Source organism: Miniopterus natalensis, chromosome 9 (genome assembly GCF_054644295.1).
Source record: "Miniopterus natalensis isolate mMinNat1 chromosome 9, mMinNat1.hap1, whole genome shotgun sequence".
Classification (NCBI taxonomy): Eukaryota; Metazoa; Chordata; class Mammalia; order Chiroptera; family Miniopteridae; genus Miniopterus; species Miniopterus natalensis.
The window spans coordinates 34,519,243-34,544,682 of NC_142089.1; positions in this window are offsets into that span (position 1 = coordinate 34,519,243).

A 25,440-nucleotide genomic window follows, 5' to 3' on the forward strand; every position below is an offset into this window, starting at 1 on the left:
AGACCCCTGTCACCCTCTGCCACTAGGCTTACTCTTAACATAAGACTTGCCACAATGCATTGTCTTTGATTATTTATTCATCTCCCTCATTACATTCTGAACCCAATAACATGGACCAAATTTATATCCCTATTCCTTAGTTCTGTTTTTGTCACAAAGCTGGTGCAGATCTGTGGTGATGTGTTGACTTACTGAATTGAAGTTGGACCTAGATGTGGCCAAAGTAGATCAATACGGTAATTCATCTTCTGGGGGGGGGTGTGTGTGTGTTGTTTGGAACTTACCTAAGTCATCATCATTGCATACTTTCCTGTTCTACAGAGTCTTTTTTCTTGACAAGTTGTTAGGAAAAGCCTGGGAGTGAGACTTTGGCAGTTCTTCCTAAGCCTGAAAATATTAGGAGACTCCAGGTGGACAAATTCAGTGTAATCAGTGTTTCTCGGGGAATATTGTGAATGGATGAATGCAGGCTGATTATACAGTAAATATTTAATTTTAGATTCTGATTATTTCATATTGACATTTCAGAGCAGTAAATATTTTTATGCTAGATTCAGCCTGTACCGTGGAAATAACTCCCTCAATGGCAGAGTCTACACATGTAATTGTATAATTTAATACTCTCATTTAAAACATTTCAACTTTAAAAAATCTTTTAGAATTGGGAAAGTAATTTCTTATCTGAGAGCCCTCAACCTTAGACTCTCTGGGACATAGATAATTAGTCTTTCACTAAGAAAATAATAGGCTCTCTTTTCTAAAGATGACTATTTTGATTTGGGTATTTTCTATTCTGGAGTGCCAGTAAAACCCACATGGAAACAGGCAGGAAAGAGTTAAGCTGTAATCCTCCACAGAGAGACATTAAGTGGAAAGTTTGGGTTTTGCTGGAAAAGGTGGTTTCAGACATTGACTGTTAGGAACAGGAACAGCCCCAGAAGGTCATTGAGGAAATGCTTGTCCAGTAATAAGCGGGCAGGTTTTGAGAGTAAAATAGCTCAGAAGATTTTTAAAATGATGTGCACGTTGGGGGAGGGGGATGTGTTTAAAGGCATCTGGTCTCATAAACTTGTAAGTAATTCTATCTCAAATATTCACGAGTATTTTATAGAAGGCATCTGAGGAACTCTTTCCCTACAAGTCGAGCACATTTCTACTGTCTCTCATTTGTAAAAGACCCAAGTTGAGATACTGTGAGATATTATAATGGCCATTTTATTGGTGAGCAACTTCATGGTCAGAAAAGCTGACCCAGATGATACAACTAGTCGGAGTTAATGAAAAACTCTCCCTCACTCTGGGCTTTCTTTAGGAGTTCCATCAGTGTTTCTTCTACCTCCTTTCCTTATTCTACTTCCAGAGAGGTGAGATGACCTCCCTAACTTGTAAGCACGCAAAGAGCAGCTAAGGATGCTCACCCTCACTTCGCTTCCTCCTCTTGGGAGCCAGTAGCCTAGTAGGAGACGTGAGTTCTCTCTCGGATGCCATCAGTCTTACCTGGCCCAGGATTCAGCCCAACTCTGGAATCCCATCAGTGAGACCACATCCTATAACCTGTCCTCAGTCCTTAATAGAGATGACACTTTGGCCTTCATCTTTATTCATGTTTCTTGCTTAATAGGCTCAGAACTCAGCTGTTTATTTTGCCCTCCCTTTGGAGACTCCAAAAGTAACTAACAGTGTGAGGATCCAAATTCTTCAAAGCTCATGCTCCAGAATCACTACTCTAGTGGCAGAGACAGTAACAGTCACCAATCTATAGGCTCCCCTGTGTCTTCTAGCCTTTCTTATAGTTAGAGTGGAGCCCTGTTCAAAGTTCTGACTAATGGCCTATGAGCAAAAATGCTATGTGTGATTTCTGGGCAGCAAAACAGTTAAAAGCTGATGTGCCTTTCCTTCCATTACACCACAGGCTTCACCATCTCCCTACAAGATGCAAGGAGCCCAGAGATCCTGGATCTTCAAGTGACCACAGCCTGTGTTCCCTAATCACATCGGGCTTCATGTGAGTGAGAGAAATAAGCCTTTGGTATGTCAATGCCCCCATCCAGAGATTTGGGAGTTAATTTGTTTCAACAGCACAGCATAGTCGTACCTCACCAGGAGGTGACAAAGGAAATAAGGGCCACTGCAGGTTCTAGATGTGGAGAAGATGAACACAAGGCTAACAGAGAAACAGCACAGGAAATAAGGAAGCTCGGTAGAGTTAAGATAAAAAAAAAAAAGCATCAGCCTAATCATTCCTTAATAAGGGTGTCCGTAATACATTAACTATTACCACATATTTGTCTTACTTCCCCACTAAACTCAAACCTCTTGGAGGACAAGGATAGTATCATAGCCACCTTGATGTCCTCAGTGGCCAGCAGAGTTCTTGGTACATGTCAAATTGTCAGTATTTGGCTGCTGAGCAGCAGCGAAATGAAGCATCAGCAATGAGTGCCAGAGCTTTGGTGGGGTTGTTATGCCTTTGTATTATTTGTAATTATCATTAGCATAAATTATACACCTATTCAGCATAAATATATACATATATTTACATTTAAGTTAACTATTTAGTAAACTGAATATAGTTCATTATGTAATAATCAGCCTTTTATTTTAAATAGGGATTTGTGTTTCAGAGGTCAGGCCCATCAGTGCAATTAACTCAGATTGCCCGAGTGCAGGAGAGAAAGAAAAGCTTTGTGTTTTAAAGATTATTTACAAAAATATCCCAAGTCTCAAAAGGAGAGAGGGAGAAATTCAGAGCTGGAAGGGACAGATAGCCAAGGCAGGAGCAGAGCAGCACCTAGAGGTGGAGAACATGGCTTTAGAAAAATTAAGGACCACGAGCTAAAGATCAAAGACTAAGGACTGGAGCCAGGGCTTCCCGGGTGGAGCAGAGCATTTGAGGGGTGAGTGGAGCTTCCTGGGCTGGGAAACAGGTCAGCGGCAGCACAGGCCAGCAAGACATCACTGTAGGGGGGAGAGGTGCTGCAGACAGATGACGAAGGAGAAGCAGAGCCGTCCCCGAGCTGACCGTCACCCACCGAGCAATGAGGAAACCCGCTGCAGGGAGCAGAGAGCAGGGCCCTTCCCATTGGGGAAGAGAAGGCTTTACGTTTGTAACAGGTAAGACCCAGGGTTCTTGGACAGTCTGGCAGGTGGGGGTGATGAAACCTCAAAAGAGTAATGCAGGATCTCATGCCAGTGTGGGAAGGAGGCTACCTCTGGCATGAACTCAAATTGAACAACTGGGGAAAAAATGTGGCAGCTCTCGCATGCCAGGGCCATGGAGTAATTAATTCTTGTTAGTTTTAAGGCACTGTCCTAGGCTCAGGGGTAGATTGCAAAGGGACATTTGGTAAGACTCTTTCTCTCAAAGATTCAATCAGTTATCTGGGGAAAGCAGAGGTATCAGAGAAATATAACTACTGGCACAGTCATCCTTGATCCCAAGGGGGAAATCCAAAGTCCTCAGCGTGGTGGCCTTGACTGTTAATGATATGCCCCCAAACTACATTTCTTGTATTCGCTGCCATCAACCTTTCTCTTGCCAACTCCAAGTTCTGATGAAAACTGGTGAAGTTTTCAATGACCTCAAAATATGCCTTGTCTTTTAACACACTTGATATTGCTCTTTTCTCTGCTTGGAAAGCCTCTGTGGCCTAAGACATTCCTACTCAACTGACAAGATCTACTTGTGATTTCTCTTCCCTGATGTTCTTCTGATTCTCTCAAGAGAAACTGAGAGGTAAAGGGAGAGAGGGAGAATACTAATATTGTTGACCTCATATTATTTTCAATGTAAGGACAATAATATTACACAAAATTCACATGTTGAAGCCCTAGTCCCCAGTGTAAATGCATTTGGGGACATGGACTATAAGGCAATAAAGTTAAAGAGGGTGGGGCCCTGGTATGATAGGATTAGTGGACTTTTAAGAAGAGACTCCAGAGAGCTTATTCTTACCCTCTCTCTACCATGTGAGGACACAGCAAAGGTGCCCATTTGTAAGCCAGGAACAGGGCTCTCGCCAGAATCCAACCATGCTGGTACCCTAATATGAGACTTCCAGCTTCCAGAACTGTGAGAGAAAAACGTTGCCCACTCTAAGCCACCCACTCTATGGTATTTTGTTATGGTAGCCTGAGCTAAGACAGTCACTGTTTCTTTTCCTACGTTACATTCTTCAGTGACCCTCCCCACCAGAGTAGTAGGCATCATTGTCCCCCTTTCACTAAAAGGAGGCCAGGGCTCTGAGAGGTGAAATAATGTACCCCTAGGCACATAGTGGAGTGGAGATTTGAACCTCTATGATCGGAAGGCCTGTGTTTCCACTCCATATCCCTGCATCTCAGGCCTTTTTCTGGCCTGTCACCATGGTACCTGGTACACCCCTGGGTGACAGCAGTCTTCCTAACATATGGCAAAAATCTGTCCTTGCTGCTAAACAGTGCAATAAAAATTACTTTTAAATAGTACCATTGTTAACCTGAGAGAATGTGAACAACCAAACTGATAGATAATTAGAATTAATAAGAGGTATTCATATAAACTGTTACAGAAACCAGAGGCCTAGGGAAATTCTATCAGAGGCCGGGTAGAGTATGCTTCTAGCCAAAAAGAGAAAAGTATTGCGTGTTCCTTCTTTGCTAGGTACTGTTACTCACCGGGAGACAAGAACAGTAAGAGATCGCACTGGCCCTTGAGGAACTCAAGTTGAGTGGAAATAAAACATTAAATACTACTTTTCTGTTCTCATGTATCATTTGATTGGGGTCTGATTGGATGTGTAGGAGTTGGACTTGGCTACACAGAGGAGTCATCTAGGACGCATTAGAAAACACTAATGCCTTGGTCTCACTTCCAGAAACTGTTATTTAATTGGTCCTGGATATGGTCTGGCTGTCAAGAGCCTTAAAAAGCTCCCCAAGCGATTCTAATGTGCAGTCAAGGTTGAAAATCAGTGGACTGGGATCCTGGAAGGGGGAGGGGGGTTCCAGGTTTAGGAGATGGAAGAGAGAGAGCAGGGGGGAGGGAAGAGTAAGGCAGAGGCACAAATAAACAGCGCTCGCAACCACTCTGCACTGAGTGGCATTTAACAAGGGCCCATATCGTGAGGAGCACTGCAGAGGACCCATTAATACAGCTCAGAGAGTGTGTTAAGAACTAGAACAACGCACACATCAAATGCCCGTTTATTAGTGAATGCCTTTCGGGGGGCTGTAAGCACCAGGAAGACATTATCTTAACTAGCTCCCGTCATCTCTGCCAGGTAGGGGGCAGGTCAGACTTTTATTAAATGATGCCATATTAAAGTACATTCTTTGCTTGAATCAGAAACTCACGTAACAGGAACTATGGGGACCATCTATACAGTTATCGTAAGGGTTGTAACTCTGCATAGCGGAGGAGTGCCCCTAAAGTTGGGACCTGAGGGGACAGGCTGGGAAAAGAGGGCTGAAGGAGGCAGGAGGGTATCTTTGGAGGGAAAACAGAAGCAATAAAAGAGTAACGATGCTATTACTATTACTATTGTTTAACTGTAATGCCAGGCATCTTGCTTGGTGTTTTCCATGTGTCATCTCCAGTAGTCATCCTGTGAGGCAAGTATCACCCCCATTTGATAGAGGAAGGACAGGTACACAGAGAAGCTGAGCAGGCTGTTCAAAGGCAAAGAGCTTCCAAGTGGCCAAGTTAGGTGTAGAATGAGACCCCACAGCCAGTTCTCCTGACCTCAGGCGCTCTTTCAAGGGAGGGCGAGGTGGGGGACAAGTTGGGGAGGATGAGGTGATGACAGCAGGTCCCTCTCCAAGTCTGGAAATCAGAGCCTGTTCCGTAGGCGCTGGACGGGTATTGTTTTCAGGAGTGGGCAGCAGCTGATGGCTACTGGCGTCTATTAACTGCTGAGCGGGCTGCAGGCTTTAGAACGCGGGCTTTGGGAGGGGTTTCGGGTGAAAGCTCAGGGCAGGTGCTTTTCCTTTTAGCCGTCCCCGGAGCACTGCTGACAGGCGTCAGGACAGGGCCATGCAGACGGGGCGAGGGGGGAAGTAGTTATCATGAACTAGCCACAGAATTCATGTTAAAGTGTTCTGATTATTTAAACTTCATCATCTCTTGTTTTGCTAATAGCATTTGTGAATGGTTTTGGGTTCAGTACACACACACACACACACACACACACACACACACTCACACACACACACACACACACGCACACCTGTTTAGTATTCCAGGATACCACGCATATTCCCAAACATACAAAACAAAGTTGGAGAGTCAGACAATTTTCTGTCTAAGCCTTTGGGAATTGTAACAGGAAACTGTTTCTGGGGTAAACCCAACATCAGCCCCCTTTTCCACTTTTCAAGCTTACGGTGCTATTTATTGCACACTAACCGTGGGCCAGGTGCTCTACTACGTGTTTTAAATACATCATCTCATTTAGGCAACACAATAATCCCCTGCTGTTGGTACTGTTACTGGTTATAACTTACTGATAAAGAAAGTGAAGCTTCAAGAGGTGAACTGGCTCATTCAAGGTTACACAACTAAGTAAGTAGTTGAATGGGGATTAGAACTCAGCTCTCCCTGACTCCAAGGTCTATGTCCTTAGCCAGTATGCTATGATGGAAACAGCAATATGGTAATATCATCTCTCCATGTACATTAACAGCTTTATGGGCTTTCATTTTCTGCAAGTTTAGTGTGAGAAAATGGCACCCGGTGGCAGCTACAAAAGCAAATGTTGGCTATGTAATTAGATTAAGATCCAGGGCACTAAAGATAACGCCAGGGTACTCAGCAAGGGCTAGTTCCCAGCTGGGGTTCTATGCTTAGCTGTGGACCTGCATTTCTGGAGAGATGGAGTATTAGTTTCCTATAGTTCCTATAGCTGTTGTAATAGATGGCCACAAGTTTAGTGGCTTAAAGCAAGGCAAAACTATTATCTCAGTTCTGTAGGCCAGAAGTCTGACACAGGCCTCACCGGGCTAAATCAAGGTGCTGGAAGGGCTCATTCCTTTCTGAAGGCTCCAGGGGGGAGTCAGTTTCCTTACCTTTTGCAGCACCTAGAGGCCACCCATACTGCATGGCGTGGGTCCTCCTTCCGCCCTCTTCCAAGCCGGCAACTGTGGGTTGAGTCCTCACAGCACATCACTCCACCACCCCAGTGACCTGCCTCTGACGTTCTCTCTCTTTCCCTTTCAAGGACACCTCCCTCTTCCACTTTTAAGGGCTCTTGTTATTACATTAAGCTGAGGATGATCTCCCAATTTTAAGGTCAGTTAATTAGCAACCTTAATTCTATGTTAACCTATATTCTCCCTTGCCATACTCACAGGTTCCGGGGGTTTGGGCATGAACATCTTTGGGGGAACTAGTCATCTGCCTGCTACAGGTGTTGATAACCAAGAGCATAAATCAGAATGATGCCCAGGGAAGCAAGAACATGCCTGAAAACAATGCTATAGTACAGAAAGGCTTACAATGAAAGCAACAGTGCTGTGACTACTCTCGACCCCCAGTCCCACGTTCCAGAGGTAACTAATTTTAAACATTTATTGGGGGTGGGGGAGTGGAGTCATATTTCTGCAGGTTACCTCCATACCTTTAAATTGAATACTTTTAAGTTCTTAATTGTCTCTTATTATTTGCTTTAGTTTTGGGAGGCTGTTATAACAAAGTACCATAAACTGCAGTGCTTAAGATAATAGAAACTTACTGTCTCAAACTCTGAAGAATAGAAATTCAAAGTCAAGATGTTGGCAGGACTATGCTCCCTCTGAAACTTATAAGAAAGAATCCTTCTTTCACTTCTGGTGCTTCTATGGTTTTCAGGCAATTCTTTGTGTTCCTTGGCTTGCAGCTACATAGCTTCAATCTCTGCCTTTGTCATTACATGGCATTCTCCCTGTGTGTCTCTGTCTTCAGATGGCTGCCTTCTTATAAGGACAGTAGTCATATTGGATTAAGGGAATCCCTACTCCAGCAAGACCTCATTGTAACTAGGTACATCTGCAACAACCCTACTTCCCATTAAGGTCACATTTAGAAGTGAGGTATTGCAAGACCCTAGGCATTGAGGGTTAGAACCTCAACATGTCTTGTTTGGGGGACATACTTCAACTCATACCAGTCTTATCTATGGATCTCTTCAGTGACCAATGAGGATATTAGGAAAGATAAATGGAGCAACTGGGGGGTCTTTATAAAAATAGTCAAATAAAAGAAGAGGCATCTGGTCCAAGATGGCAGGAATAAAACATGGTAAAGAAATAAGTGGAGCGTAAAACCAAAACTATATCAAACACAGAAAGGGAACCATTAGTAAGTGAGAGATTTCAAAAGGTCTCTAACACTGAGAATGGAGACTGATTATTGATGACTGAAGAGAACCCTACTGCACTACTGAATTCCCAAGAGCTTCCATACTTAGAAAAGTAAGTGTGATGGAAGATATGGAGTGAGATGTAAGGTTGAAAACAGGGAGATTAAATAGAAGCATATAGATAGAACAGTCAGCCTTATATCCCCAATACCCTCAGTAGCCAACAGCCAGGTGCCTGCCCCCATCATCTCAGCAACAACTGCCAGCCTGCAGGCCCCACCTCTGCAGAGCCCTTATTTGGCTTTGTAACGTCTCAGCCTGAAACAAGAGTAGACAACCAAGATGATCAGCTACCTGGGGAACACTGGTAACAGTGAAGAGAAAGGTCCTGATATAGAGGCACAGAAATATTCAGTCACCAGAAGAGAATTAAAAAAAAATCTCGTTAGTTTTCTTTAAAACATTCAAGAAGATATTATAATCATAAAAAAGATGTACTTTTTAAAAAAAGGTAAAAATAAGAACAAACCTGTATGACCAGTTGTCTTAGGAGGGATATTTTTTCCCCCATGGTCCCTAATAACCCCACACCCATTAAGGCATTTTGAATGCAGAGAGAACCTTATAATGAGCATTATTTGATTATTTGAGATGGTGTACTCAGAAGGCTTTTTTTCTTTTCTCTCTCTCCTTCTTCTGTTCATGTATTTCTCAGGTTTAACCATTTTCCAAGCCTCTGCAATGCCTTTAGAAGCCCTATCTTCCCAAAAAACTGTAAATGATTTGAGGGCAGAGGCCTTCTCTCTTTTATTGGGAATCCCCAAAATAGAGCACATAGTGGATGCTAGTTTTACACCTGATTCCCAAGGGAACAGAGCTGAGACCCAGAGCTACAGGCAGAAGTCTTGCCAAGGACTGCTCTCTGAAAAGATCTCTGTAACAGATGTGGTAAGTAGGACTGGGCAGACGGAGGCATTGAACTGTGATGGCCTCAGTTGATCCTACAAGGGAACTGGGGGGGTTGGGATGATTCTTCAGAATTGTCCCACATCTAGGCGAGGGGTTGGGTTATTGTGCCCCACCCCCATCAACCAGTCATTGCATAAAAGCTACTTGTTAACGCAGAGGCTTAACCTTGGACAAAGCAACTCCCTTGTGCCAAGGGTAGTGCCTCTGCAGGGACTTAGCTGGAAGTATCATTGGCCAAAACTCCCAGCACCTGGGGGACTATGAAGAACTCAGCCCTCAAAGGGGCTCTGGGCAGAGTACTCCCGTAATACCCAGTGTTCCTCCAACTGAACTGCATGGCCAGGGCGACTGCCTGCCACTGCCTCCAGGCACCCGGCACTTCAGCCCCGTCTGCTCATCCTTCTTGGAACATGGGATTAGTTCCTTTAACTTCTTTGAGTGTTTACAGATTTCATGACACTTTTCCTTTCCAGGTCATAATTCCTGAATCCTCTGGCTACTTTATCATTATGATACTACATGCACTCCTCTTTTGGGATACTTTATAAACTCTTGCAAGTTCATTGGGTCTAGACAAATAGCAATAGTAAAAGTCAAATAAAGAAGTCCCTGCTCATGTTTTGAAGCCCCATCTGAGAAAGTCATCTTCTCTGTGAAATCTAACTGCACCCTCACAGGCAGAGTTAATGTCTGCATCTGGGGCATTTACATACTATAGGCAATTATCTTGTAATGAGCCTGTCTTTCTCAGTAGGCTGCAAATTCCCCAAGTCATAGCTCTCTCCTTTGCTTCCCCCAGCCTAGCACAGTTCCTGGCACATAATGGATGTCCAAGAAAGGCTCTCTCAGATGAATGAATGAGTGACTCAATCAATCAATCAATCAATCAATCAATCAAAAATTAGAATCTTTCTTATGTCACAAATTCAGTTCTTCCTCCTATTTCCCTGACATCTCATAATTGTTGCTAATGTGGTTCACAAGCAGAACTGGGAAATCAACACCAGAATAAAAGCTTGCCTTGTGCTGTTCACCAAAATCAGCACAATAAACTCATGTTTTAAACAAAAAAGGAGGGATTACAATTGCTGCTAAAGCTCTAGCACAATCAATTTTAATTAGTGTTGCTCATTGTAAGAAATGATAAGGTATCAGTCATTGTAATTGCCAGTGTTGACAACTAGTTAAAGTCATTAACATCTCAAGACAGACTCTAATACAGACTTACTGAATTTTAAAGATTTGGAGGAAAGGGAAGGAGGAGTTAGTAAGTTCCTTGTTTGCACAGGCTCAGCGAACATACTCCATGAACGATCGCGTTCCAGTGTTCTTGGGGAGCTGAAGAGCGATACCTGAGCACTGCCTCTAGCCTGTGCTTCCTTAATATCCACAGTGCTATCAAGGAAATTCTTCTAAAATCACGTTTCACTCAAATATCCCACTGCCCACAGTAGAGCCCAATCTCTTTAGCATTAGCTCAAAGCCCTTGGGTTTCTAGCTCCATCTCCTAAATGCTCCTCGCTTCTCCTTGAGCACCTCTCCCAACTAATTTACATGCAGGCTACTCCTCTTAACCACTCTGCTCTTGGGTGCTTCTGTGACTTGACAGAGACAGATCTTCTTGTCTTAAAGACTTTACCCCTTTTTTGCCTGAAAAACTTCTCCCCTTTTTCAGTCCCAACTCAAATCACTTTTGTCCTCAGCTAAAACAAATCACTCCTTTGTGTTCACTATGGATTTTTTTGGAAGGGGAGGAGGAGCTCCATGTATCAATTGCTACATTATATTCTGTGTACTTATTCCTTTACATTTCCAATAAGCTCATGTCTGCTTGAGGTTCTTAATGTGTAGCCCACTGCCTGGCAAATGGTAGACCTGCAACAGCTCTCTGTTGAATGAGCAAATCAATGAGTAGACAGAGATTATAAGTAATTGAAAAGTGGACAAGGCAATGAATGAGCAAGTTCATCAGCACGTGGCTCCCTCGGCACAGATGTCCCCATGGTCTGACCATGAGCCATGTGTCTTCCTCTCTTTTTCTTTCCTAAATTCAGAAGGGAATGAATGGATAGCTTCAAAATTCTACTTTAGGGTCTACATTATTTATGATCTAAATTAGATTCACTACATATAACGTCACCAATAAATTGACAGTTCTTGGTTACTTCCTATGTTCTCAGTAGTAAGTACTTATATAACTCACTAAGATTTCACAACATCTTTTTGAAATAAGGGCTATTATTATTATTATTCCTACTTTACAGTTAAGCAGCTAAGACAAAGAGAAGTTCAGAAACTTGTCCTAGATTACCTTTTGGAAAAGTGGCTCCCTCTCCAGGATTACTTTTCCAGGCCCCAGGACAGAGAAGACTCATCACCCTGAGCTGGTGAATACCCCTTTGATGTCCCCCAATGAGGCTGCCACGCATAATCAGTAAGGCTTCAGATGGACTGTTGTGATGATGAAGACGCAACACAAAATGGGGAGATGATGTTTCATAGAAGAAGGAATCCTAATTTTAAAATAGCAAACAGGAGGACCATAAATAGAAATGATAAGGAAACATTCTGGTGTAAAATTCAAAGATGGCATTTTGATAGAATTATCACTTCCACCACCTGCGATTTTTCTGCTCTCCTCCCTTCCTAAACTTCTCCCACTTCTTTTTCTAACTTTGTTGGTGCTAAAGTTTCCACTTAATTTGACTTCTCCCTCTGCTTGCCTCTGGGCACAGTTGGCCATTAGAACCTGTCTTCGCCACTCTGTCCCACAGTTATTACCTGAGTTCAGACCTTCCTTAACTCTCATTTGGTTTTCTATCTCCAGTTTAATATCCCTAATTTGTATTCCTGGCTACCATCATGGTATTTTCTCAAATAAAACACTACTACTAATTCTAATACAAAAATAACCATTCTGGCTACAATCATTATATGTGTCTCATTCTCCCAGGTCAGGGAACAAGCTACTTCCCTTAAAATATAAGTCCATCCCCAACCTAGCTGCTAACCTATTTCACTTTCCTCATCTCCATCTACTCCTCCCTCTGATCTTTTGTTGTACATGCCATTGATATTTATAATTCTATTCCTTTGCTCATACAAAAGTAAGTATCCTTTTATTTCTTTTTCTTCTTCTTAGGCATAATTCAAAAGGTATAGCTCCTCCAGTAAGCTATTTCCTGGAAGAAATTCTACCATCCCTCCAACTTGGAAAAATCGCTCCAATTCTCATGTTTTCCTCTAATACTTTCCCATCTATCTCTATGTTAGCACTTATAGAATCGCTTTACTTTCTTTATTATATATTTTACTTTATAATAGTCTGAGCTCCTTGAGGATGTGGACCATGCTTTAGTTATCTTTCTATCATCAGGATCAAGACAATGCTTGGCATATGGAAGACACTAATTTTTTTGAATTAGTTTTAACAAGTTAGATAATTCTTTATAAAATTCAGATTTCTAGCTTCTTCTGAAAAAATGGAAGATATCTCAAAATGGGACCTAAACTCCTATGCTTGCTACAGGAAATATTTCCTAAGGGCTAAGCACTCTCCAGCTTGCTGCAGTCCCCACCAACCCCTCTTGTGCACTCCCAGGCAGGTTCACTCACGTAAGTTACCTGCCTGGATCTGATGGACTTTTGTTTTGTAACACAAAATTGCAGCATCAATTGGAGATGAGAGTTGAAATCAATTTTAGTTATGGTTTATTCCAGCTTTGAAGTGCTATAACTCTGAGTACCATTCTCAAACAAAAAGCAACCCTGGTCAGCAAAGAACCTGGGCAACCCCAGTTTTGTGTTCCTTTCTAAAGCAGAGTAAGTCAAGATATCATTTCCTATTTGGTCTTTTGAAAAGTAGTCACTTAAAATACAAATTTATGAGAACTTATTGTGGTGAAGGAGCCAATTCAAGAAAGTAATACAGACTCTATTTCTCTGTTGATCGATATGTAATTTGGTACGTATCTGACATAGGAAGGGGAATTTGAAAGGTAGGACAATGGTCTCTAATGGTCTCTAATTGCATTATGCAAATGTTTCCAATAATCTATTAACTATTAAACTTCATATTTTACATGTTAGTGTGGCTCTGAAATGCCCTGATTCTTTTGAAAAGATTCTTTTCTTTTCCCCCCCTCTTTTAAAAAATGTAAATATTAACTGGAATTTCTAGAGTGCAGATTAAGGGCCTGGTTTGAACAATGAGGGTTTGACTTGGTGATCTGGCTATTACAGGCTATAATACCTGTGCCCCACTGAGTTCCAGAGCAGAATTGACTGATATGACTAGGAGGATCACCTTCTTCCCTCACAACTCCATGTATACACCTGAAGAGGCACAAAGGATGATTTCAGTACAAAAGGGTGATTTTCCCCCTCAATAGCCAAAGATGTAGGTGATTTGGGAAAGGAAAATCTGTATTCTTTACTGTAGTGTTATGGAAAGAGTACTAAATTATAAGAAAAGAGGAGTCCCAAGTGGTGGCCCATCATCTTTATGTCACCCAACAGTCCTTTGCATAGTGTTTTGCTCAGAGTAGTACTCAATGAATCTGTTGAATAAATGACTGCTCTAAGAGCCAGGTAAACTGGTTTTCCATTCCAAGTCATTAAGTGGCTTGCCTTCCGGTCATATCTCAGAATATTTGATGATAAAATAGTAAGAATAACTGCCTTTACACTTCAAAATCAAGTTAAATAATGCCAGGGAAGCATATATAATCTACAGTGCAAAGAAAAGATGAAGTTTCATAGTTGTCTTCCAACATCCTCACAATTGGAGTCTCCCCCTTCCTATGCTCTTGTGAGTTGTGATTTTACCTCTTTTAGAACTTCTCACTCATTCCTAGGCATTGGAACTATCTGTAAATATCTGTCCAAATAAGTTATGAACTCCTAGAAAGTAAAAATATGTTTGACTAAATCAGTTTGGCATGTGTGTGTCTCAGGATGAGTTCTGGGATGGAGGAAAGGCAAGTGCACCATAGAGATGTCATCTAGGAGAAGAAGAAATGGTCCTAGTTTATAAACGTGGGTAATAGTAAACCAGAAAGCTACCATATTATTCTCTCTACTTATTGCCACAGTATCCACACTCTTATGAACAATAATTTTCAGATAGTTCCCCTTGCCTATAAAAGTATGAAACAATTTAGAACTGGTCATTTTTTTGGAACTTCATTTGGAATTCACTCTACTATTAATTTTCGATGTCTATTAGTTCAAGCTTACTTCATAGGGTACTGCAATTTTCAGTATTCTTAGCGTTTTGTCTTACTGATTATATCATTCAGGCTCCAGTCAAGAAAACAGATACCCTTTTAGTTATTTAGACCAGGGAATTGGTTATGTAAGGAAGAGCTGAGGAGCGGTAGGAGGAATAGACAACTATTTCTAAAGTAGTATTAGCAGAGTCCAGAAGCTGGGGCCATCTAGTGGAAGCTAGAATGGCATCAGGGAGTCCCAGTAGGAATGGGGACCATGAAGGGAGGGGTGGTGGTTGGAGCTTTAGCCAAGGAGGAGACACCATGCTAGAGCCATGTGGAGACATACTGATGTTCTTTCTTCCTCCCACTCTATATGCTGTGTGTCAGTGCTTCCCTAGAGGCCAATAGGCAAGAAAATTTAGAAATACAGTTTCCTATAATACAGAGCAGAGTTACAAGTAGAGGAAGACAAGGGCAAGGAATGAATCTGAAAATAATTAGGCAAATGATCAGCAAATTAATTGTTTTATCAGTTACTGAGAGGTGATGAGAATCTCCTGCACAAATTTGGATTTATTATTTTTTTCTGTTTGATGATGATGATATAAACAACACTTGCTAACTGACAGCTTTAATATATATGCATGTATGTAAATGTTCTTATAATAATCCTATAAGATCAGTGCTAAAGCTATTATCCCACTTTACAGATGAGGAAACTATGAGGAAAAAGTCACATACCTAGTAGGTGGTGAAATCTGGATTTGAGCTCAAGGCGATTTGTTTCCAGAGTGTGTGCTGAACCATTAACCAGATTGCCTTTCTAGCTGCTTTACTGATGTGAAGCATATATTATTAAGTGCATAGAAATTGTAACTGCTACACTTTCTTGGGGAATTGGTTCTAATGCTATTATATAATGACTACCTAATTTCCTAATTTTTTTTTCAGTAAAAATGTGTATTTTGTTTGATATTTTGTAAATCCAGATAGTTTATTTTAAGTAGTATTCAGCGGTTTATATATTTTTCCACTTTTTAAACTGTTAATCTGACAGTTTAGGTAAATTTCTTTAAGTAGCATATAGTTGTTTTTGTTGTTTTTTTAATTCTCACCTGAGGATAACTTTTCCATTGATTTTTAGAGGGAGTGGAAGGGAGGGAAGAGTGGGAAAAGAGAGAGAGAGAGGGAGGGAGAGAGGGAGAGAGAGAGATTGACATGAGAGAGACACATTGATTGGCTGCCTCCCGCATGAGTCCTGACCTGGGCAGGGATGAACCTGAGACCTTCAGTCCGCAGGACGACATTCTAACCACTGAGACAAACCGGTCACGGCACATGTAGTTGGGCTTTTTAATTCAATGTGACCAGTATATTTTAACTGAGTTCAGCCTATTTATATATGTTGTGACTACTGTGGGTTTATTACAATAGTTTGTGTTTTCTATTTACTATGGGTTAAAAGAATAGTCACCATTCTTTTCTCTTTTCTATAGCATTATGTTTTCTTTATTTCCTGTTTTAATCTCTATCAGCTAAGAAAATATTAATTTTCAGTCTTTTAATAAGGATATTTGAATTTAAATCTAAAGTTAATAAAAAAGCTCTACCTCAAAAAAAAAAGAAAAAGGGAATTTAGACTTGTTTTAACTCTGATCACTTTCTTTATGCCTTACCTTTTATTTTTGCCTAGTATTATACACACATACATATATATATATTTAAATCCACAAAATAGTGATTAGTTTTATCATATTTCTCTCTTACCAGAAATACGACACTGCTGTACACAATTTTACAACAGTGCTTCTTAACATGTAGTATTTAACACATAATTCTGGACTAAATAAATAAATGAGGTTTATTTAGATATTTATATCTTTTTTCCTCATTTTTTCTTACATCATCTTTCACTGGTTTATACTATTTTTTCAGAAATATGTTTTCAAGCATACAGCTTAAATTTGTTAGCAAACATTCTAAGCTTTTTGTCTGCAAATATTTTTTTACCCCTACATTGAATGATAATTTAGCTGGGTATAAAATTATAAATTCATACTTATTACTTCTGAGAACTCTGAAGATATTATTTTATTCCCTTCTGATTTCTATCATTATGCTTAATAAGTTTGCTGTTAGTCCGTCATTTCTTCATAAATAATTTGATTTTTCCTTGGGTCACTTTTTACATCTTTTCTTAGTCTACAGTGTTTTTACCCTATAATTTAAGTTTTTGCTTTGAAATAGATCTAAATTCATAAAATGTTTCAAAATAGTACAGAGGGATTTCACCTAACTTTTATCCAGTTTCCCATAACAATTACATCTTCCATAATTGTGGTACAAGATGAAAACTAGAAAATTGATATTGTTTGTGATATGTATATAGAGTTCTATGCCATTTTATTGTATGTACAGATTCATACAATAACCGCTTCAACCAAGATATTGAACTATTCTATCACTATAAAGATCTGCCTCATACCTCCTCCACTTATCCCCATCCACCCCCAAACCCCCAACCTTCTTCAATCCCTGGCAACTACTAATCTGCTCTCATATCTATAATTTTGTCTTTTTGAGAGTTCTATATAAATAAAATCACACAGTATGTGACCTTTCAAAATTGGATTTTTAAAAAATTCAGCAACATGTTCTTGAGATCACAGTTCATACCTTTTTTTTTTTTTTTTTAAAGTTATTGTGGAGTAGCATTCCATGGTATAGATGTACCACAGTTTGTATAACTATTCCACTATTGAAGTGTATTTTTTCCAGTTTTGGCTATTAAATATAAAACTGTTATGAATATTCATATACATGTCTTTGTATTGATCAAAGTATTCATTTCTCTGGGGATGAATGCCCAGGAGTGTGTTTGATGAGTTGTATGGTAATTGTATATTTAGTCTTATAAGGAACTGCCCAACTATTTCCCAGAATTGCTGTATCATTTTATATTTACATGACAATGTATATAAGTACATATTTATATGTTTTATATATTTATATGTGTTCTGATTCTGAGGATTCATGTAGTTTCATTAATTCTGAAAAGATTTGAACCATTAACTCTTAGAATATTTTTATACCTCATTTTATTTCTATCTTAACCTCCTGGAAATGCCATTAAATTGTAAGTTGGAACATTATGTCCTATTCTCCACAACTATTTCTTTCTCTTCTTGTGTTTTTTTTTCACCTCTTTATTTCTCTGTGATTTGCAGGTATTTCTGTACACCAATAGACTTAGTTATATTTTCAACTATGCTACACTACTGTTCAACCAATTTGTTAAGTGTGTTTTAATGACCACATCTTTCATTTGTAGAAATTCCATTAGATAATTTCAAAGATTTTCCTTTTCTTTTTTCATGTCTCCTCATTAGTTTTTATATTTCTAGTTGTCTTATATGATTTTACTAATTTAAACATCTCTCTTTTATAATCTCCATTTACCCTTTACATCACCTGAAGTTCCTGGGTATTTAATCATTTTGTTTGGTGCCTGATGACTTTCACCCATGGTAGTGTGTTTCCTTATATGTTTTTGTAATTCTGGATTTTGATTTTATCATCATAGTTTTCTATGGAAATCTTGGGAAGCCTGTGTTGAAGACATATCCTCAAGAGGTTTTCTATTGACTTCTGCAAGGTACCCCAGGTCAATTTTGTTTTTGCTTTAAAGTTTTATAGTATGGGATAGGAAGCATTTAAGTTTCCAATTTAATTCTATCTATGGTTCTTAATTCTTGAAGCATTTTTTTTTCACCATCCATAACCCAAAACAAGATACACAAAATCTTCTATTGTATTTCTGTGCTGATAGGTAGAGTTTTCTTAATCCACTATTTTACATAAAGTCAGGCTTTATGAGGGTTTTCTCAGTTTAAACATGAGAAAGCCTAAGGACAAGTCCCTTTTCCAGTGGGGACTTAAAACCTACGTCCCCAAGTTATTGGTATTGGCACTTTTTCTTTCTTTATTGTCATCGTTCCAACTTGCTGGTTTTTATTTTTGGTCCATTCTTTGTTTTGGGACTCCTGTAGTTTCCCTTTATTTCTTGTAAGCTCAGTCTTGCAGTTACAAAGTTGACTTTATCCAGCCCTGGCTGGGTGGCTCAGTTGTTGGAGTGTTGTCCTGTACACCAAAAGGTTGTAGGTTCAATTCCCAGTGAGGGCACATACCTAGGTGGCAGGTTTGATGCCTGGTCTGGGTGCATACCGGAGGCAACCAATTGGTGTTTCTCAGAATTTTAATAGCCACTATACTACAAACTTTTGGTGTGTTTTTCTCCCTGCAGATAAATATTCCACAATGAAGCATTCCTCCACATGACTCACTTCTGCTTTAGTCGAGTATTATATCTTTTCAAATCTCAGAAAATATTTCATCTTGTTTTCAAGTGATGATATTATTACCTCCTTCTAGAAACACATCTCTACTTAACTTGCTGATGTAAGATTCAGAAAGTTACTATTGCCACTAGCAGTTCTCCAAGGGGAAGTGAGAATGCCCACTAAAGTGAGGGCTACCTACAGAAATGTGTCCCTTGTTTTATTTCAAATAGTTGAAGGCACAAGGCCTTGGGCTTTTCTCTGCTGGCACCTTGATTAGCTCACATAGATATAGAATGATAGCATCACAAGGGAATGTTAAAATCAAGTTTTGTGACACACCTTTTGGGAATTATGCAGCAAATCACCTTTGAAAAATTAATAATGATGTACCCAAGCTTCCAAATTATTTGATTTTTAATTTTTAAAATAAATTAGACAGACCAGGATTCAAGGTTATCTTAAAATGTCAATCTCATGTGCTTTCTGATATGCTTTACTTGAGCAGGAGGGAAGGCACTGAGCTCTAACTAGTACTTGGGTAATTGTGCATAACCCCGGGGCTGCCCATGGGAGTGTGTGGTTATCATTTGTCATTTGCTTTGTGAGGGAAAAACCTATTGAAAACCATTCGTCGAGCCCACCACATTCATTTTACAAATGCAGAAACTAACGGCCTCTGATGTTTCACAGCGTAATTTAGAGACTGCGATAAGATTTGAATTCAGGTTCTCTGAATTATAGTTCAGGATGCTTTCCACTCTACCACAATGAAAACTGAGAATTTTAATAGCCTCTAAATGGAAAAGAAAATGTCTCTTGGTTATTTTAGGAGTTCACATTTTTTCCCCCGTTGCATTGAAGCATGCTCTGTTTCGATCAGATTAAAGCTGACAGAGATGAAACAGTTTTGGGCAGATATCCTTGGGTTGGCTCCAGGGCCTCTAATCTGCATTTCATCATGATACAAGCACATGTTTCCATCATTGGTACACCCGCCTGCATCAGCCGGGAAGTTAATCACGTGCTAACCCAATTGCCTCTATGAATGTATTACCTACTCTTCATTTAAGTTCAGGAAACCTAACAGAGCCCCAAATAAGCATAACGACCCTAGCAAGCTGATCTTGGCTCAAGAGCCAGGCCCACTAGGCAACGTAACTCAGAGAGGAAGCTTTAGGAGCGGTGAGGGGAAGGGGTACGTCAGTCTTGCAATAATACCTTAGGGACTCTCTACCAAAAAATTATTCTAATGAAAAATTTTGTTAGATGACATGGTAGTGGTTGAACTATGTGAGCAAGTCACGGTTTGGCAATCAGACACAATTCTTGTTGGAACTTGGTACAGTTCCATTGTACCAAATTGATCCATGATTTCCCAAATGAGAGGTGTGGCCTTTAGAGCAGAGTGGAAGGTGTTAGAGTGCAGGGAGGGTGAGTGGGAGCTATAATGGGAAGGCATTTCGGAAGCAGAGTCCAAATGCAAATTGGTTGTTAGAGAAACTATTCAGATCCATCTGGTGGCTGCATGTGATGAATACGAGAACTCCCAGCAATGGATATGCGTTTTGGCAAAGGCACAGAAGAGCAAAATAGCACACGGCGGGACACCAGAGTGTGGCTGCTGGACTCCAACCCTCGTGCAATGTTCAAGTCACTCATCCCAGGTTTTAGCTAGCAATCAGGGAAGAATAATTTTTTTTTTAATCTATCTTTATTGATTTCAGAGAGAAGAAGGGAGAGGAGAGAGAGAGATAGAAACATCAATGATGAGAGTCATTGATTGGCTGCCTCCTGCACGCTCCTGACTGGGGATTGAGCCTGCAACCCATGTTTGTGCCCTGACAAGGAATTGAACTGTGCTCTCCTGGACCCTAGGCCTATGCTCGATAGCCAAGCCATGCCTAGCTGGGCAAGAATAATTTTTTAGTTTAATAGAATAGAAAGAAGAAGAAGACGTGTCAGGGACATCACGACTATATTATATGACTGAGGACGGACAAGTCTAACTTTGCTCGCTGAATTTGCAGATTGTCTGTCTACATTGATTTATTGATTCATCCCACCCACCCCTGTTCCTGAGCACCTGTTATATGCCAGGCACACTACCGGACACTCAAGATACAAGGAGGAAGGAACCGCATTCCAGCCCTCAAGGAAATCTCCATCTAGTATGGGAAGTAGGCCCTAAGCAAATCCAGAAAGTTACAGAGATGAGAACCAAGCTATACTGATCATTAGTTATGGATTTACTACCTGCCAGCTACTATTTTAAGTACTTTACATATATTGTCTCATTTAATGCTCACAAGTACTGTATCAGATAAGTATAATTATTTCTCTCAGTGTTCAGTGGACAAATCAAGCACAGCACAGATAGGTTAAGTAACTTACCTAACGTCACAGAGCTAGTAAAGGGCAGAGCTGGGATGTGAATCCAGAAAACCTGGTGCTTGAGAGCAAGCTCTTAACATATTCATGCACCCCCTTTTGAACTAAAAAGGTAGTACATCAGAGGGGAAAGCCACTCCATCTACAGTGTGGGTGTAACGGCGTAAGGGTAATGACAGTGTTGGTGATAAAACAGAGAAGGCTTTGCTAGGGGGAAGCCCCATGAGCTGGGTCTGGAAGAAGACAGTGGACAAATACAGCAGGGGAGCAACCAAGAAGGGGAGGTGGCTTGAGCAAAGTCACTAAAACTTGAAATGGAATCACATACTCGTTCCTGGAACTCCAGGAAGCCCTACAGGGCTGCAACATTGATTCCAAGAGGTCAGTTACTGAGGATGACACTGGGAAAGGAGTTAGGGGGAAAGGGGACCAGGTCATGCCTGAAGGATTTTGTACATCTCAAAAATGCCAAGTTTACCCTCAGGAGAGGGGAGAGCCTCTAGAGGGGACTGAGCAAGATGGTCTAGATTAAATGTGCCTTTATGGAGCAGCACTCAGCCATAATAGTGGGTCTGTGACTGGGGAGGTGGGGGGAGCAAGAGAAAAAAAACAGTTAAAGGACCTCTAAAAACCGTCTAGGCTTCACATACAGATGGCCAACAGGCATATGAAAAAATGCTCAACATCACTAATCATCAGAGAGATGCAAATTAAAATTACAATGAGGTATCACTCATACCTGTCAGAATGGCTACTATCAATAAATCAACAAACAAGTGCTGGTGAGTATGAGGAGAAAAGGGAAGCCTGGTACACTGCTGGTGGGAATGCAGGCAGGTGGGGTCACTATGGAAAACAGTATGGAGGTTCCTCAAAAAATTAAATATGAAACTTCCATTTGACCCAGGGATCCTACTTGTGGGAATTTATCCTAAGAATCCCAAAACACTAATCAGAAAGAATATATGCACCCCTATGTTCATAGCAGCATTATTTTAATAGCTAAGATCTGGAAACAGCCCAAGCGCCCATCAGTAGATGAGTGGATAAAAAAGCCGTGGGACATTCACACCATGGAATACTATGTGGCTATTAAAAAAAGGGATCTCTTAACTTTTGTGACAGCATGGATGGACCTGGAGATTATTATGCTAAGCGAAATAAGCCAGTCAGAGAAAGATAAATATCATATGATCTCACGTGTGGAAATAAGTGAACAAAATAAACTGATGAACAAAATAGATCCAGAGGCATGGAAGCGCGAAACGGACTGACAGATCTCGGGGAGGGGCAGGAAGAGCTCAACCAAAGAACACATATGCGTATACGCACAGGCCAAGGGCGCAGGCCGTTGTGTGGTGCGGGGCTGGACGGAGGAGGCAAAGGGTGGGGACCGGGGGGCATCTGTGATACTGTCAACAACAAACAAAACTTTTAGAATCTAGGATTGTGTGTGTGGTGGGTGCGGGGAGAAAAAGGTGGATGATGTAATGATAACGGGGAAGGAGTCCACAAGGCAAAGGCTAACATTTCAGGACGCCTATCGAACTTCCACTGCACTTTACTTTGAGCTCTTAAACTCTGTTGGAGTCCAGGAGAAATTTTTTTGTGTGAGTTGGGAGGAGGCGAATCAACTTTGAACAAACTGACAAGGTCTCGCGGATTCGTGGATTCCATCTTTCCTTCCATGCAGTCTTGATCGGAATGCTGTAATCAGTTGTGTTTGGTTTGATTACCTTGTACCTAAAAGCTACTTTGTAATCAATAGTTAAAATAAATAGTAGTCAGGCTTAAAATGCAATCAGGTCGTTCAAGTCATGGTTATGTCTTAGCAAAAAAACTTCCAAATGTTATCAGCACACCCAGCCATAGTTCTATGCGGTCATGAGTGGGGATGACTCCAACCTCCCCAGCTCTTTGTGACTGAAGTATTCAATCAGATAACACCAGGGTGGAAATAATGAAGCCTAGAGAGGATGTGTTCCATCAAGTAGAAAATAATTTTAAAGGCATTCTTAAGGATGCAAAAATGACTGTGAAAAAATACTGACTTCCTGCCAAAGAAGAGATTATTCCAGCTCACTAGAAAAGAGGAGGGAAAAAAATCTGACACCTGTTGGCAGTTTAATGCTAATATGAATTCTGTTTTCAGGCTGGAAATTATGCATCAACAAAAATATAAATATAATTTTTTTCACAGCTGTGTAAGTAAAAAAAAAATACATATGTTGAGAAATTAGAGATGACTATTATCCATTATTCTAAAATTTCCATGGCCATCGAGTGAATCCAGTGTTGGAATTAAAAATGTACAATACTTTTAAATTAATTTAATTTATATTGTTGGCTGATGAAATGCCACAAATTACCACAACATGGATAACTCTTCCCTGTTTTCCATTAAAACTGCTCTGCTATTCACAGGGGCCACAGGACAGCTGATTTCCTGTCTTCCTCCGGCTAGTAGGCGGCACCCTTGTAACCTGCTGCAATCATAGGTGGGCCAGGAGGGGACGGCACCATGGTTGTGATGGATGGGATTCTGTCTGCATCACCACAACGGCTGTTGGTTCCTGGGGCCACTGTCATGTGTATATATAGAGAAATCTTGCTGTGCTTCTCCAGAGACCATCCAAATCTCAATACTGCTCTCTCTCTCTCTCTACAGGAGTATGGTTGGAAAATTATGCTAAATGACTACATTTAGCTCTTGAGTGCACCTTTCAATAACACCTAGATTTAGCACAGCCCAGAGAGGCAAGTAAATAAGGATTGGCCAAGCTTCATTTTCAAGGCTGGGGTGTTGGAGGCAGAAATAACAGGAACAGAGTGGTTTCATGGGTGATGTCCTTGAAGCCACGTTTCCAGTCCTTGGCAGGAGCACTTCCAAAATCTCTTTGACCTGGGGCTTCTTTTCTTGTGGAGCAGCTGATGATACTGATGGTCTGTTGACACTTTGGGAGATCCTAACCCATAATAGGTGATCTGAACTCTAAGCCGACCTTGGTGTGCTGTAAGGAGACTGCAATAGAACAGATGTGTATGCCTCTTTCTTCTGCATTAAAACTAAAGCCAATAGTGGGAAGAAGAGCAGCAGGAGACTCAGAAGACCTGGCTGAGAAATGCCAGTGCGATTACGGTGGGTATCGCAGGAGTCACGCCGCCCCTCTGGAACTGCAGTACCTTCGCCTGTGAGAAGGGGGCATGGGCAAGTGAGGTAAAAGAACAGGGCAAACTGCGAAGTTCTGGCTCCTGTAAGGCAGCTCCATTATTCAGCAGCTCATCCAGTGCTGGGCCATGCCGGTGGGAATAGATTGCTCGGTGCCAGGCGGGGGCAGTGCCTGAGCTGGTCGGAGGCTCATCGGCACTGAAACCTAACGCTACGATTTATCAGGCACAGGGCGCCACTGGAGAGAGCACTCTTGTCATCAGAAAGAAAGAAATCCTGAAGTCCTCCACCTACTTATGTCCCCTGGCCATCAAACCTGCAGAAAATAAACTCCCTGGGCAGGAAGGTTTACTGATTCCTGAGGACAGTTGGCTTTAAAAACCCACCAGTACCTGTGTGGGGTTAGCCCAGTGCAGGGAAGTAGAAGAGGCCAGGGTTAGCCCTTGGAAGGCGCTGAGAAACGGGGCTGACTCCTGATCCTGGACAAGGTGCAGGTAGACAGCGGGTGGTGAGGCTGCCTCCTGGTCTGTAGAGCAGAGGACGGACCGACCCTGAGTCGGTGCAATTGCAACCAGGACATGGCAGATCTCTAGGCCACGGGCAGCTACTTCATGTGTGTGTGGTCTGCGCAGAAGGGCCCTGCACCTGGCCTAATGCTCTGCCGTCGCCGACTTGAAATCTGTAATGATTTTGAACAAGGACACTGGTTTTCCTTTTGCACTGGGCCCTGAAAATTGTGTAGTCAGTTCTGCAGACAGGACAATACGACTAAGTGCCTAGGTTCTCCAATACGTTCTAATCTTGTCAGGGGGACAAAAGCTATATAGGAAGATCTTGGATTGAGGAAGAAAAAGAGAGGGAGGGAGAAAAGAATGAAGGTAAATAAATGAACTCCTGAACTCAAAGGCTTCTTATTCCAGGAGGCTGCCCCAAACCTCCCTATTTAAATTACAACCTGTGCCCTCCAATCCATTTCCTGATCTCCACTTCTCAAATTTATTTAGAAAATTTTCAATAGTATTTACTACCTGTTTACAGACTATATA